Source organism: Pseudorca crassidens, chromosome 18 (genome assembly GCF_039906515.1).
Source record: "Pseudorca crassidens isolate mPseCra1 chromosome 18, mPseCra1.hap1, whole genome shotgun sequence".
NCBI lineage: Eukaryota > Metazoa > Chordata > Mammalia > Artiodactyla > Delphinidae > Pseudorca > Pseudorca crassidens.
The window spans coordinates 11,645,299-11,659,600 of NC_090313.1; the positions used below are offsets into that span (position 1 = coordinate 11,645,299).

The 14,302-nt window shown below is 43.2% G+C and overlaps 1 protein-coding gene across 3 annotated transcripts in view; it reads right to left on the minus strand.

The window, feature by feature from the left end:
- CLYBL (citramalyl-CoA lyase) overlaps positions 1-14,302 on the minus strand; it is a 240,014-nt gene that overhangs the window by 40,391 nt on the left and 185,321 nt on the right. The window lies entirely within an intron of this gene.

Consider the following 14,302-nt stretch of genomic DNA (forward strand, 5'->3'; position numbering starts at 1 on the left):
GCAGGCGGACTCTCAACCACTGCACCACCAGGGAAGCCCTTATTTCACTTTCTTGATAGTGTCCTATGATGCACAAAATTTATAATTTTGCTGAAGTCCAATTTATCTATTTTTTCTTTGGTAGCTTGTGCTTTTGTTATCATTTTGAGATCATTGCCTAATCCAACATTATGAAGACTTACACATGTCGTCTTCTACTAGTTTTATAGTTTTAATTCTAACAACATTTAGGCTCTTGATATATTTCTGGTCTACTCATTTGTATACAATAGGGAGGTTTGTGATATTTTTATTTTGTGGTTTCAGTCTTCATCTCTCAACAAAATACAATGAAAATTCCCTGGGAAGAGGAAACTCAAGTGGAAAGAAAGGGCTTACTTCCATCAGCCTCTTCACTCAGCTCTGCCCTCACCCCTGACTGGTGACTGGCTGGTGTTTAGCTTTCCTGTTGCCAAGGCCTTATCCACCACCTCCCCGCCATGCTCCTCTTTCACTTTGCCCTTTCCCCATCTGCTCCTAATGGATTTTCCTCAACTATATATGACAGGTCTTGTGTTGTTGTGTTTTTTTTCCTGAGGACCTTGCCAGGCTACCCCATGAGCCTCTGAGGGACCTCAAACCCAAACCTATAGGGAACTGTGGAGCTACTCCTGAGAAGATGTCCTGCATGGGCATAGCTGCCCGTGTTTTTTACATTTCTTGTTAACTTTATGATTTAACAGTGAGGCTCTGAGGTACACTTTGCACACAGCTCTTCGCAAAGACAAAGTATTTACTTACTAAAGGCTTGCATCGCCCTTCCCAAAGCCAGTAATGACCACCACGCTCAGATTTGACTGGAGCTCCGGAGTCTGCAAGTTCATGGCTCTCTCCACTCATTATTTTCTTTGTTCTCACTCATTGCTTGTTCTCAGCCTCAGAGGAGCAATGTTATTTCTGTGTTCTAGTAGGGCACACGAGATCTGTTCCAAGTGGGATGATCTGAGTGAGGAAGGGGTGCTATGACTGCTCTCTCCTGGGGGGTAGGGAGTGGGCAGGAGCCATGGCTCCATGATGGGAAGGATCCAGAGGAAAACTGAACAATGTCATCACTCATGAGGTGTTTTATGTACTTAAGACCAAATGTCCAGATACTTGAAAACATTTAGATAACTGATAGGATTTGTCCTTTTTAAAAAAAGAGTGTTTGTGATTATGAAAAGAAAATTATCTGAATACTATTCTCATATTCTGCCTGATGTGCCTGGTTTGGTGCAATTAAAATTTTTTAACAAGTAGGGGAGGGCTCAATCAAATGTTATCCACCATGCCCGGTGTTAGGGACAGGTGTGGAGGAGAGGGAACGATATATAAATCCTTTATATTGACATATAAACCAACAGAGGAATGTATCATCTAGCTGGGGCGACGCAACGCCCATAGGATGAGAATTGAAGTAACAGTTCAAGTCAGTGGGACAGACTTGAGGGGACTTAGAGGCAGGAGGGAGCATGGCAGGCTGAGCTGGGAGGCAGGAAGTTGAGGATCTCAAGAGGTGCAGAGGAGGGAGGAACACCCAGCAGAGGGCTGGTAAAGGCAAAGGGCACAGGTAGGAATAATGAGTGAATCAAAAGGCAGATGGTCAGTATCTATGAGGTTAGGGAGGGAAGGTGCTGGTGCCAGGAGACGGACAGAAAGGAGATTCCCAAGCGGGCAGGGGAGAGCCCATGTTTTAGGAGGCCCTGTTCCGCTGGGGGAGGAAAGGGTGATGGGGAAAGTGGGACAAGAATCACAGTTCACTTGAGGAAGCAGCTTCCACATCGGAAGCTTCCTGGTGCCCGGCCCGGACTGTGGGAAGGTCCACCCCGCAGCCCTTAGAGCACTAAGTGGAGAAGGTCCCTGTTTGAGTCAGCCCTGCCCGTGGGCAACTTCCCCAACCCCCGAGAGCGCTTTTATCCAGAGAGGGCCTCTAGTCTCAAAGCTTTTTTTTTTTTCCCCCAACAAATTTATTTATTTATTTAATTTTTTGGCTGCGTTGGGTCTTCGTTGCTGCACGCCGGCTCTCTAGTTGCGGTGAGTGGGAGCTAGTCTTCGTTGCGGTGCGCGGGCTTCTCGCTGCTGTGAAAGCTAATCTTTTTGTCTTTGGAATGGGTGTTGTACGCGGGTCTCGGATCTGGGGGTTCACAGTACCATACCTTGAAAGCCCTTGAAAGCGAAAATGGAAAGAACACGTGGAGTGGGAAGGATAGCCCACCCCCCTACTCGCGCCTTCTAATTGGTCTCCCTCCGTCCTGGCCCTCCGACAGCGGAGAAGACGGCTCCCTTCCCACCTGGCGCAAAGCACAGCCGCAAGCAAATCTGCCCTCTCCCTCTCAACCTGCTCTATTTGTGTTTGGCGACTTCTCTGGGCTAGAGGAGGTAATGAACTGTTTTGGTTTAAAAGCCCTCCTGCCGGGTTTCAGTCTGCGTGGGAGAATAAAAGTAAACAAGCGAAAGGGAACTGTGTCATCAAAGGACTCTGCACCTGCCCTTCTTCATTGTAGGGTGAGAACCTTGCCATGTGCCACAGGTGGCACGGGGTACCCACACAGGGCGGGGCCGCGGGCCTTTCATTCTTCTTTAACAACAAATCAAGAGTGATCGGTTCATAATTTAATGAGGCAGCCTTGCCGTGGTTCCAGATACGTATCAGGTAACAGCCGTGTCACCTGTATCCTGACCTGAGAAGTTTTACTGTGATGCCCGCAACGTATTTTGGCTGATGACTTCCTTTCCCTCTCAAGCTAACAGTGAGACACATTGCTAGAAATGGATCCAAATGGTCTTAATGTAAACATAAAGAACCAGTTTTTTCTTTGAAGCCAAAGCTGCTTCACTTCTTTGGTGGAAAACATTTGTTTCCCTTCCCATCACCAAATTTTGGAGGCAAGTTGGCTTTTTCTCTCTGAGGCTGCGCTAAGGTAGGTTATGAAGGAGCCCGGCTGCACCCACGTTTGTTGCCGCCGGGAAATTCCTGTCTGTGCGCCAAGTGCTTCAACAACACTTCGCTAAGGTGCTGACACAAAGAATCTTGTCTCCTTAAGTAGGAGGTTATAAAAGCTTACAGACAGAAGTATAAATGTCTAATGATAAGGCCCAAACAACCTTGCAATTAAACGAACCAAGTTAACAGGAATTTGAGCTAGCTGCAGGCTCAAGGCCTTGACTTCTGTTCTGGGCAGGAAGCTTTACCCTGCGACAGAAGAGCATCCCAAACAGGATTCTTTCCATTCCTTAGTATTAATCAGTCTTCCTGGCAACCATGAATGAAGAAATCAGGTAACTGAATAAGCCCTGTGATGGCAGAAACAATGTAAAGAAGTATTTCTTGCAGCACATTAAACTGGATCATTATTCTTACAAACTGCTTTTAAGGTAGGTGAGGCTTTACAGCTAAAAGGAATTTTAAAATTCCCCACACAATATTACCTGTTGGTTCTACCTTCGTGTATTTTGATTTCTGTTGCTCAAATATACACTCAAAACCTCATTTTATAGTAGCTGATCATTTACTTTTCATGGTTTGTCATTATTGTTTGTCTTGCTTCCTAGCTATTTCCCAAAGAAAGTGAATTAAAAAAGACTTTGTTTCTTTTAGGTGGCAAATGTATAAGTATTTTAAAGGGTAGAACTTTTCCACCTTATTCCTTATACATATTATTTTATTCTAAAAATCAACGAGGAGGGGAATTCCCTGGAGGTCCAATGGTTAGGACTCGGTGCTTTCACTGATGGGGCCCGGGTTTGATCCCTGATCAGGGAACTAAGATCCCGAAAGCCACGTGGCGCGGCCAAAGAAAATCAACGAGGAAAGGGAAAGAAAAATATATCATGTAAAATGGAAGAATGGAGGATGATGATAGCCATCAGAACATTCTATTTTAAAAAAGGCAGATTCTGCCCTTTGACAACTAAGCTTTGGTTACAGCAAAGAGTGCTTCTCAAGGACCAGGCCACGTGGACGTTTCTCTCTGCCGACTTCCACATCTTACACCATAATTCCTCTGAAAATGGGTACCGTGGCAGAGCCCAGCGTCACCTTTACTAGCTCACGGGCACCATATCTTCTATAATTAAATGTTTTCCTCGAGAAAATACTAATAAAACAATGCAATGGCTGGCACCACACTTGGTTTTCATTGCATTTGACACCTTTTCCTCTTGCCAGCTCTTCATGTTGACTTTCTCCTCGGCTTCATTCTTTCACTGGTGCCAGGCAGGCTCACTGCGGAACCACTTGGGTTTTCCTCCCTCTTTTTGCGCCCAGTAAATTTTCATAAAGCATTTAACTTGAGAACAAGCAGGTTAATTTGCTGTGCCGGTGAGCCAGGCTCTCGGAAGGCTCCCTGCAACACTGCCGTGTTCTAGAGTCAGGGTCAGAGGTTTTCGTCCCAGTGGCGAGGATGCTTACCAGCGCCTTCTCTGCGCGGACACCAGGTGTGATTTAGCATAATGGACTGTGTGGATGCTCAGTGGCTCCTCTAACCCAGGCGTCAGAACCAAGTCGCTCTTTGCTCTTCATGCAAGGTGAAGATGAAAAGTCTCATGGGCTAGAAGTTCTGTCAGGAAAGGCTTCTGGACACAGAAGAAATGGAAAATCACCCCATCTTGCAACAAACACCTGGTTTCAGGAACATGAAGTTCTTCTTCATGACATCAGTACCTGTTAAAATCCCCAGTCACATCACAATGCCATTTTCCTCTAATGACAGGCAGGAAGAGAGAACCAAAGATTTTTTTCTTATATAAAGAGAATATGCAAAAAACAAATAAGGAAATTAAAAAACTCACTGAATCCGGCCTTTGATTTATACCTAGTCAGTTGACATTGACTTTGAATGCTGATGCTCTAGGTGTCAGCCCTCATAAATAATGAAGGTGACTGAGGAAGACTCTCAGGGAAGAAGTCAAGCTTGGTGGCCAGCACAGTGTAGGTCCCAGGGATGAGAAAAGCAAGTTCCCTGCAGATGGCAAGCTTAGTGACCCTTGAGAAAAGGGCAGGCTCAAAGCAGAGGCAAAGGTTGCCCCACAGGGAGAGTGGCTGAAGTCACACAGAAGATGATTTTAGGACAAGCTTAGCAAACACAACTGCTGGAATTACCAGCCTTTTTGTCCAGACCACTGTCACGGGGCAATTTAACGTGCAGCGACGTACAGTTAGTTAATAGAGAGGACCAATGCGTCCCAATGCCAAGCAATATGGTTTTAGAATGAAGTCTATGTGCTCAGACATTCAAAATCACCTGAAAACGATGATGTATGTGCATACACAGTTCAAAGGGCTTGTCTCTCATTTGCCATCACAGCAGTCCTGCGGTGTACACAGGGCCAGGTATTATTATCCATGTTTGCCTGAAGAACGTGAGGGTTATAAGACTTACCCAGAGAACCTATCCAGAGATCCCACAGCCAGACAGCAGTCGAGATGAGGAAGAACTCATGTGTAAGGCTCCCAATCTTGTGCTCTGTCTGCAGAGCCCCTCTTTGCATATCTTACAGAGTCTCTGATTTACCCAATAGCCTATAATAAACTATTTGTTTTCTGCTTAAACTCAGCAGATTCTGTGGTTGGCTACCAGGAGCCCTGGCCGATATGGGGATCATATACACATGCAATATGCCATGTCTTTTTCACACAACAGGTAGGAAATACCTTTATGTAGGGGATAATCTATATAATCATTTGTAATGACTGCAGAATATTCTATTGCATGGATATGCCATAATTTATTTAATCAATCCCCTAATGATTAAGATTTAAATTTTTCCAATTCTTTTGCTATTAATTCATTCATTTTATTCAACAGATATTTACTAAATACTCTTCACGTGCCAGGTACTATTTTAAGTAATGGAGATAACAGCTCCCTGCCTACACAGAACTTACATTCCAGTCAGAAAACAACTAATAAACAAGTAAACCAATAAACAAATGCAGACTATGAAACAATCTAGTAAGAGAACAGAATTTAATAATGGGAGAGTGATGGGAGAGAGGTGCTTGAGATAGGGTAGCAAAACAGCTTCTTTGAGGATATGACATTCGCCCTGATACCTAAAAGATTATATACACAAAGCTGTAATGAATATCTGAGAACATTCATCTTAGAGCACTTGTCTGAATATTCCCTTAGGCCAAATCCTAGAAGTACAAATGCAAAGTCAAATTACATGCTCATTTAGGCGCCAAAAGAATGGCTATGAGGGACCTCCCTGGTGGCGCAGTAGATAAGAATACACCTGCCAATGCAGGGGACACGGGTTCAATCCCTGGTCCAGAAGGATCCCACATGCCGCGGAGCAACTAAGCCCGTGCGCCACAACTACAGAGCCTGTGCTCTAGAACCTGTGAGCCACAACTACGGAGCCCACGTGCCACAATTACTGAAGCCCACGCGCCTAAGCCCATGCTCTGCAACAAAGAGAAGCCACTGCAATCAGAAGCCCGTGCACCGCAACGAAGAGTAGCCCCTGCTCGCCGCAACTAGAGAAAAGTCTGCATGCAGCAATGAAGACCCAACGCAGCCAAAAATAAATTAAAAATTAAATTAAAAAAAAAACCCAACAGGGCTTCCCTGGTGGCGCAGTGGTTGAGAGTCCGCCTGCCGATGCAGGGGACACAGGTTCGTGCCCCGGTCCGGGAAGATCCCACATGCCGCGGAGCGGCTGGGCCTGTGAGCCATGGCTGCTGAGCCTGTGTGTCCGGAGCCTGTGCTCCACAACGGGAGAGGCCACAACGGAGAGAGGTCCGCGTACCGCAAAAAAAAAAAAAAAAAAAAAAAAAAAGAAAAGAAAATGGTGTAACATAAGTGGTTAACAATGTTAGATTAAAAAAAATACATACTCATTTAAACATGTATACTAAAACTAATTTTTAAAAAAGGGATGTACAAATTTATTTATTATTATTTTTAATATTTATTTACTTAGGCTGCACGGGGTCTTAGTCGCAGCACGTGGGATCTTCATTTCGGCATGTGGGATCTTTTAGTTGTAGCATGTGGACTCTTAGTTGCGGCATGCATGTGAGATCTAGTTCTCCGACCAGGGATTGAACATGGGCCCCCTGCATTTGGGAGCGTGGAGCCTTGGCCACTGGATGATCAGGGAAGTCCTGGGGTGTACGAATTTAAACTCCCATTTCCTGGTGCCCACCCACTTGGGGTTGGTTCTGAGCTCATACTAGCTTGACCTGTTTTCAAGAACTCAGCGTCCACACACCAGGACTGTAACCACACGAGGACAGGGATGGTAGCTTGTGGCTCTCATGTCCCTAGTGCCCAAACCAAAGGAAAACACAGGGGGCTGGTCTCCTGACACTGAGGAGAGTCCCCAAAGAAGTCGATATACTCACAGATAGTGGGATAGCCTGCCTATTAAATCTTACACCTTTCATTTTATATGAAATCAGATCTTAAATATCCAAAGTCTACTTTCCTACAGGGACCATGGCCTTCTGTTTGCTGGATTCTTCAGGAGGGCAGGTAAGTCTAGTGTGCTCACCACTGCTTGATAAAAAGGCACAGATAGCAACCTGCTGAATGTTTTCGTTTCAACATAGAAACCCAAACCTGGAATCTTGAATTGGTGCCTTGGCAGGAATGGAAGGCCACAGGTTGCAGATGGCAAATGACTCACTGCCACCTGAAAAGGTCTATGCTGTTGGTACAAAATGTGACCACATTCCATTTCTTCCTTTGTCCATCTGTTGCTGTTGTGGTCTAGGAGTGATAATGATTTTAAAGATTCAAATTTGGACTGTGTGTTAGCTTATTTCTCAAGCCACATCAAATATGGTTTGGCGATAAGCACTATTTGGTGCTGTTTGACTAAGAAGGTAGTAAAGAACACGAAGGTTTCTATCTTTTTTCAGGCTGTATGCATATGTCACCTTTTGAATGGAGGTGGCTGTGATTAAGGTGGCTAGCCACACAGCTGACTCATAAGAAGACTGGTAAGAAGTTTTGGTTGATTACGATGTTAGACTAACTCTTCATCCACTCAATGTGCTTAACAACATGGCTTCCATTGTTGTCTTCTTAAATCCAGCCATGCTTAATAACAATTTTTCAGTTTTTCAAAAGGGTGTTAAGAACGTTTAATGTTTAATAACACAGTAACATGGAAGATTACCATATTTCATAAAAGTCAGGCTTTGACTTCTTCCAAAGCCAGACAACATGCATATTCAGAATTATTTTCTTGGCAACTCACATTTAACTGCTATGGAAAATATGCCACAAATGGTAGCATTCCTGAGATAAAAATTCGATGTGTTTGGGGCCTGAAAAATTGGTTTCTGAGTTTCTTTCTGGCTTCAACATTCACCATTCTCTGTATAGCCCTACTCTGGTCAATTGTCCAAGAGAACCCCCTCCTTCCAATAGTAGAAATATGTACCCTTATTACTTCCTTTTGGATAGAAATAATAATGTACTGCTGGCCTAATATTTTAATGGTACAAAAATGCAAAATATCTAATATTCGAGTATTCTTTTCTTTTCTTTTTTTTTTTTTTTGCGGTACTCAGGCCTCTCACTGTTGTGGCCTCTCCCGTTGTGGAGCACAGGCTCTGATGTGCAGGCCCAGTGGCCATGGCAGCTAGGATGTGAACAGAACTGAAGTGGTGTGTGAAACGTTGAACCTCTTAGAAGAAAGCCACTTGCCCTCCACTCTCTCTTCTCCCATCTCACAGGCTGAAACTCAAACATGGTATGAAGAGAGTCTCAGCCACGCAAATTAGGGCATCAGACTAACAGGTAGAAGCAACATGGGTCTCTGGATGACCTCAAGGAGGAGGGCTGCTTACCTGCCTGGACTACCCACCTGCCTCTGAACTGTTAGGTGAGAGAGAAATAAACTTCATTCAGTTTGAGCCACTCTAGCTTTGGGTCTTTCTGCTGTAGTAGCTGAGCCTGTACACTAACAAAAAAGGAGGTCAACTGCACATGGAGGATGGGGATGATGGTGAGAGTGGAGTATGCAGTAGGGGCAGGAAGACTGTCTGGGAAGACAATATAAAGACAGGCTCTGCTACCAAGTCCCGCTTTCTAGCCTCTGAGCCCTGGGCACTGATCAGCAGTCCTTTTGCTGGTCCAGGATAATTCCGTTTCTCACTTCTTTGTGTGTGTATTAGGAACTGGGGGTGTCTTCTAACAATGGAGGGAGGAGACCCAGGAGGAACCACAGGTGAAATTTGGGGGTGTGTGTGTAGATGATAAGTTGGATTTTAGATGTGTTTGTTTAGCGCCTCAATGAATAATACCTCTTGACCATCAAGGTTCTGAACCAACAGAACAATAAGGTAAAAGAGTCAGCAGGGGGAGATTTAAAACATCTCCTTTATTTCTGATAAGAGCTGGGTTAGGGACACAGTTTAGTGAAAGAGTTGTGCTGGCTTTCTAATACTGAACCCTGGATTTGGATTGGCCATTATGCAGTTATGGCAGTAGCTCAAAGATTCTGATATAACATAACATTTAGGGTTTACTTAATCATTCTATCCCTTTAAATGATAAGAACTGGTATAATAAAGAAATATAAATTATTTAATTAAATATATAAACTTTTCCATTAACATATAATGGTTATATAATGCATTCTTTCATTTTTAAATTTCCCATCCTTCCTCCCTCCCATCCTTCCTTCCTTTTTTCTTTTCTTCTCTCTCTCTCTCTCTCTTTTTTTTGGCTTTAACAGATTTAATGACATACCCCACTTGCAGCTGGCCGTTGGCCTCCATTGGTGGTCAAATGGAGCCATTATTGACATTCTGCTCCCACTCTCTAACTAGAAAAACCCAAAGTTATTGTGAAACCCACACTCCTAATTCTGATTGTGACCAGTGGTAAATGGCTGGCTTGCCCAGTCCACTTAGGGGATGGGTTCTTGAGCTCCCCTGGAAAATAACTTTAGGACTAGAGAAGTCTGTCTGACAATAAACTTCCTTTCCAGGGTATTTCTCAGTTTTGATATGTAAGTCTGAACATACCGGCTCACATCCATCTCTGTACAGTTACCCCTGTCAGTTTTTGCCACCATCTACTGAAATGACCTGTCTACATGTTGGTTTCTTCTACCTGGCGAGCATGTTGTACCTACTTAATAAATGTTTATTGAACTGAATAATTAAAAAAGAAGTAGAAGTAAGGTAACAGTGGGGTCTAAGGTGGGTTCTTTCAAGAGATCATCTTAAGGTATGGAAGAAGAAACCAGTGGTATGAACTAGTGGTTGGCACCATGGGAATAGAGAAATGTCAGGAAGATCTAAGACCAGTAAAAGGTTAAGTGCTTTCATAGTTTTCCTACTGGAAGTCAACCATCAAAGCTAAGTTGCAAAACTGGATTATAAAAAACAAACAAGCATACAATGTGCTGTTATTTAAAAATCACTTATCTGGGGGCTTCCCTGGTGGCACAGTGGCTGGGAGTCCGCCTGCCGAGGCAAGGGGCACGGGTTCGTGCCCCGGTCCGGGAGGATCCCACGTGCCGCGGAGCGGCTGGGCCCGTGGGCCATGGCCGCTGGGCCTGCGCGCTGGAGCCTGTGCTCCGCAACGGGAGAGGCCACAGCAGTGAGAGGCCCGCGTTATCGCAAAAAAAAAAAAAAAAAAAAATCACTTGCTTGGAAATAAATAAATCCAATATTGTCACAAACACTGTAAGCTGTTCACCCTCAATTGTTAGCTAGCAAGTTGATTAACATCATATTCTAAATTTGAAATGAAAACTATATTGGAAAACAGTTTTTAAAAGATGTACTGAGACAGAACTCTGAGAACAGGCCAACAAATTCGGGCCAAAAGACCAGCTAGTCGACTGTTTGATAAATGTATTAAAAAACAGCAGAATTTTATTGATACTATTACTCTGTGAAGCTGAAATACCCTAAAACAGAAAGGCTAATGAAGAGGGTGGATCTGGTACAGAAATGAACATCCCAAAACAAAGCCGGGGATGGAGGAATGAAGCCCTTTTCTCTGATAATGGGGTGATTCCTTCTACCAAAAATTTTTAAAAAACGGTGGTTCTTTCAGAAGATGATATTTCTGGCCAGCCATTACATGAGCAAAAAATGTTTATTTCAAAAGAGATCCAATATTCAGATTTAATAATATTATTAATATGTTTTAAGTCAGCATTCTTTGATTTTTATTATTAGCAAGACTGACCATGATGTTACTAGAAAAAGAGATATTGGAGTTCCCAATTAATGATGTCCATCCTTTGAAATGTCCTCTGAAGTGTATTAGTTTCTTAAGGCTGCCACAAGCAATTATCACAAACTTGGCTGCTTAAAACAATGGAGATTTATTCTCTCACAGCTCTGAAGACCAGAAAAATTTGAAATCAAGGGGTCAACAGGGCTGTGCTCCCTCCCTAGAGAATCCTTCCTTGCTTGTCCCAGCTTCTGTGGGCTGTCGGCATCCCCTGTGGCTGCATCGCTCTAATCTCTTCTCTGTGTCTCTTTTAAGAATACTTGTCCTTGGACTTAAGGCCCACCTGGGTGATCTAGGATGACCTCATCTTGACATCCTAACTACATCTAGAAGGACCCTTTTCCACATAAGGTTGCATTTATAGGTTCTGGGAATTAAGATGTGGACACATCTTTTGAAAAGCCACCAATCAATCCACTACGGGCAGCATAGTCCATGAACAGTGGAATAAAAGGTTCTTCAAAAGAGCTACTACAAAATAGTGTGTTAATGAAGATGAGTTCTCCCTTTTCCTTCCTTCCCTCTTAAATTCTACATTAAAGATCATAGTGCTGTCTGGAGCCATATTCAGCCTTTCCATTCATTCTGTGCATCAGTGCCTGTTCTTGTCCTTTTTGCTCTTCACCTCCACTGAAAGAGCACCTGTTAAGGGGAAGAGGAAGACAGTATTTCTGAATCACTGTCTTTAGGATGTGTGCTTGGTTTAATTCTTTCCACCAAGAACGCCGACTTTTAAATTTAGGCCTAGTAGATATCATTCAAAGAATGCATTTTAAATGATTGGCTAAGATTTGGAATCAGAAAAACATACAATTTTAGGGCTGAAGAAAGTTCAGCAACTATCTAGTCATTTTAGAAACAAGGAGAGGCAAGTCCCAGGGAGATCAATAAATCACTGAAAGTCATCAATGTGATGGGGGTAGAGCCAAGACTATAACTGAAGTCTCCTGATGCCTATTTAGGCACTTTTTCACTCTGTCACACACAATACAGAATGTGACACAAAGCTCTCTCCTCCACGGATTACTCAAGATGTTGACCGCACTGGTGCCACCCAATGAGAGAATCAACCTTCTATGGACTGAATGTTTGTTTCCCTAAAATTCATATATTGAAGCCCTAACCCCCAAATGTGATGGTATTTGAAGGATGGGGGTTTGGGGGGTAATTAGGTCATTAGGGTAGAGCTCTTGAATGAGATTAGTGCCCTCATAAGAAGAGACACAAGAAAGGCGCTTTCCCCCATGTGTAGGCACAGCAAGAAGGCAGCCACCTATGAACCAGGAAGAGGGCTCTCATCAGGAACCAAATAGTCCTGCACCTTGATCTTGGACTCCCCAGCTTCCAGACTGTGACAAAATAAATGTTTGTTGTTTAAAAAACCCAGTCTACGATATTCGTTATATCAGCTTGAACCGATTAAGTTACAACCCAATGAATATATTCAACAATATTTACTGAGTGTGTGTTGTGGGCAGAGCTTGCATACTCAGGTGAGTGAAAGATTGACAGTATCTGAAAGGCCTCGAGGCTTTGATCCAGGTTTCACGTTAGGGTGTTGTTTGGGACAAAGGTCACCTAGTTCAACTCTTGATTCTTCACTATACCCTTAGGAGAAAGGTAAAGTACCTGGAGTTAATGTCCCCACTTAGAAGTATTTCTTAACTTGTCAGATGTCATCATTTGAGTCAAAAGTACCTATTGGCCTAGAAAATAAGTCTCCTCAATTCCTCTCTAGCGCTCAACTCTAAGATGAAGCAGCATTCCAAGGTCAACAACCCAAGCTGTGGTTTTTTTTCTTGTTGTTTTTATTAAAACTCATCATTGTCCATAAAAATCAAGTGTATCTCTGGGGAACAGTAAAACAGTCAACTAGCTACTTGTAAATGAGAGAGGCATTTTCTGGTTGACACAGTGAGCAAAAAAGACCCAGATGGTGGATCCTTTTGGCATAGACTTATCTGCTCCGGCTGTCTAATACATTTCTTCGCTGTGTTAATTCTTGCATCAGAACCGTCATGGCAGTTTGCTTATTTACAAGGAAGACAAAAATGGAAAGATTTTTGTCTGTAGGATTCTTGCCTTCCTCCTTCGACACTGGGGTGGCCTGTTCACTGCAGGGGGCAACTGAAATGACCTGGATCCTTTGGTGAAAAATTTCAAAGCTCTGTCCCATGCAAGATTGAATATAATCCCTTCCTCATGAAACAAGAAAGGGGATTAGACTTTTGGGGAGGTGGTTATGTTACCTCAGCTGGACCTAATGACTGATGAAGGTTCAGAATTTATTTTAAAATGGGTTTTGGCTGCTTGGATAGAGCATGTTGCATTACTGCTGGCTGGAGAGTGAGTCCCGCAGGCTTTCAGCCCTGTCTTCTTTCATGAGGAATCCCTGCCAATCCAGGATCCGTGAACTGCTTCTGCCATCCAATCTCTAATTTAGCATATGTACAAAGCCAATTTTTGGACACCATGATGGAGCCTGGCACCTCTGCAGCCCACCATGTTTGCAGTGCTTACAGTGAAATAAGTAGCAAGATAGAAAAATATATGCCATGAAAAGGCTTTTTAAATTCACAGATAAATTGTCTATGTATTATATATGTATATGTGTCTCTCTCCTGCTTTTCCAACATAAACTTCCCCCATGCCTTTCCTTGCAGTTATTTCATTTAGATTTTCAATGTGGGATGCACTTAGCAACAGCCAACACTGACAAAGATAAAACCCTGCTCCCCACAGAGAACATCTGATGTTTAAAATGTAGAAATGCTGCTCTTTACAAAATAGGACATTTCCCTTTTAATTAGTTTCAAAATACACCCAAATAATTTGCAACTAGGAAATGATACCATTTTAGAGTACTTAAAAATAAAAATAATTTGCAAGCAAAACCAATTTGATGAGAGGCACAAGCTAGTGAAACCTTCAGTTTTGAGATAAATTCAACTGCTTCTTTGGGGACAGCTGTCACAACCATGGGAACATTCACCTAACCCTCTGGCTTTGATAGTTGTTTTCTCTCAGAAAACCCATGTCTAAGGTGTGCTGAAATATTTGGGAACAAG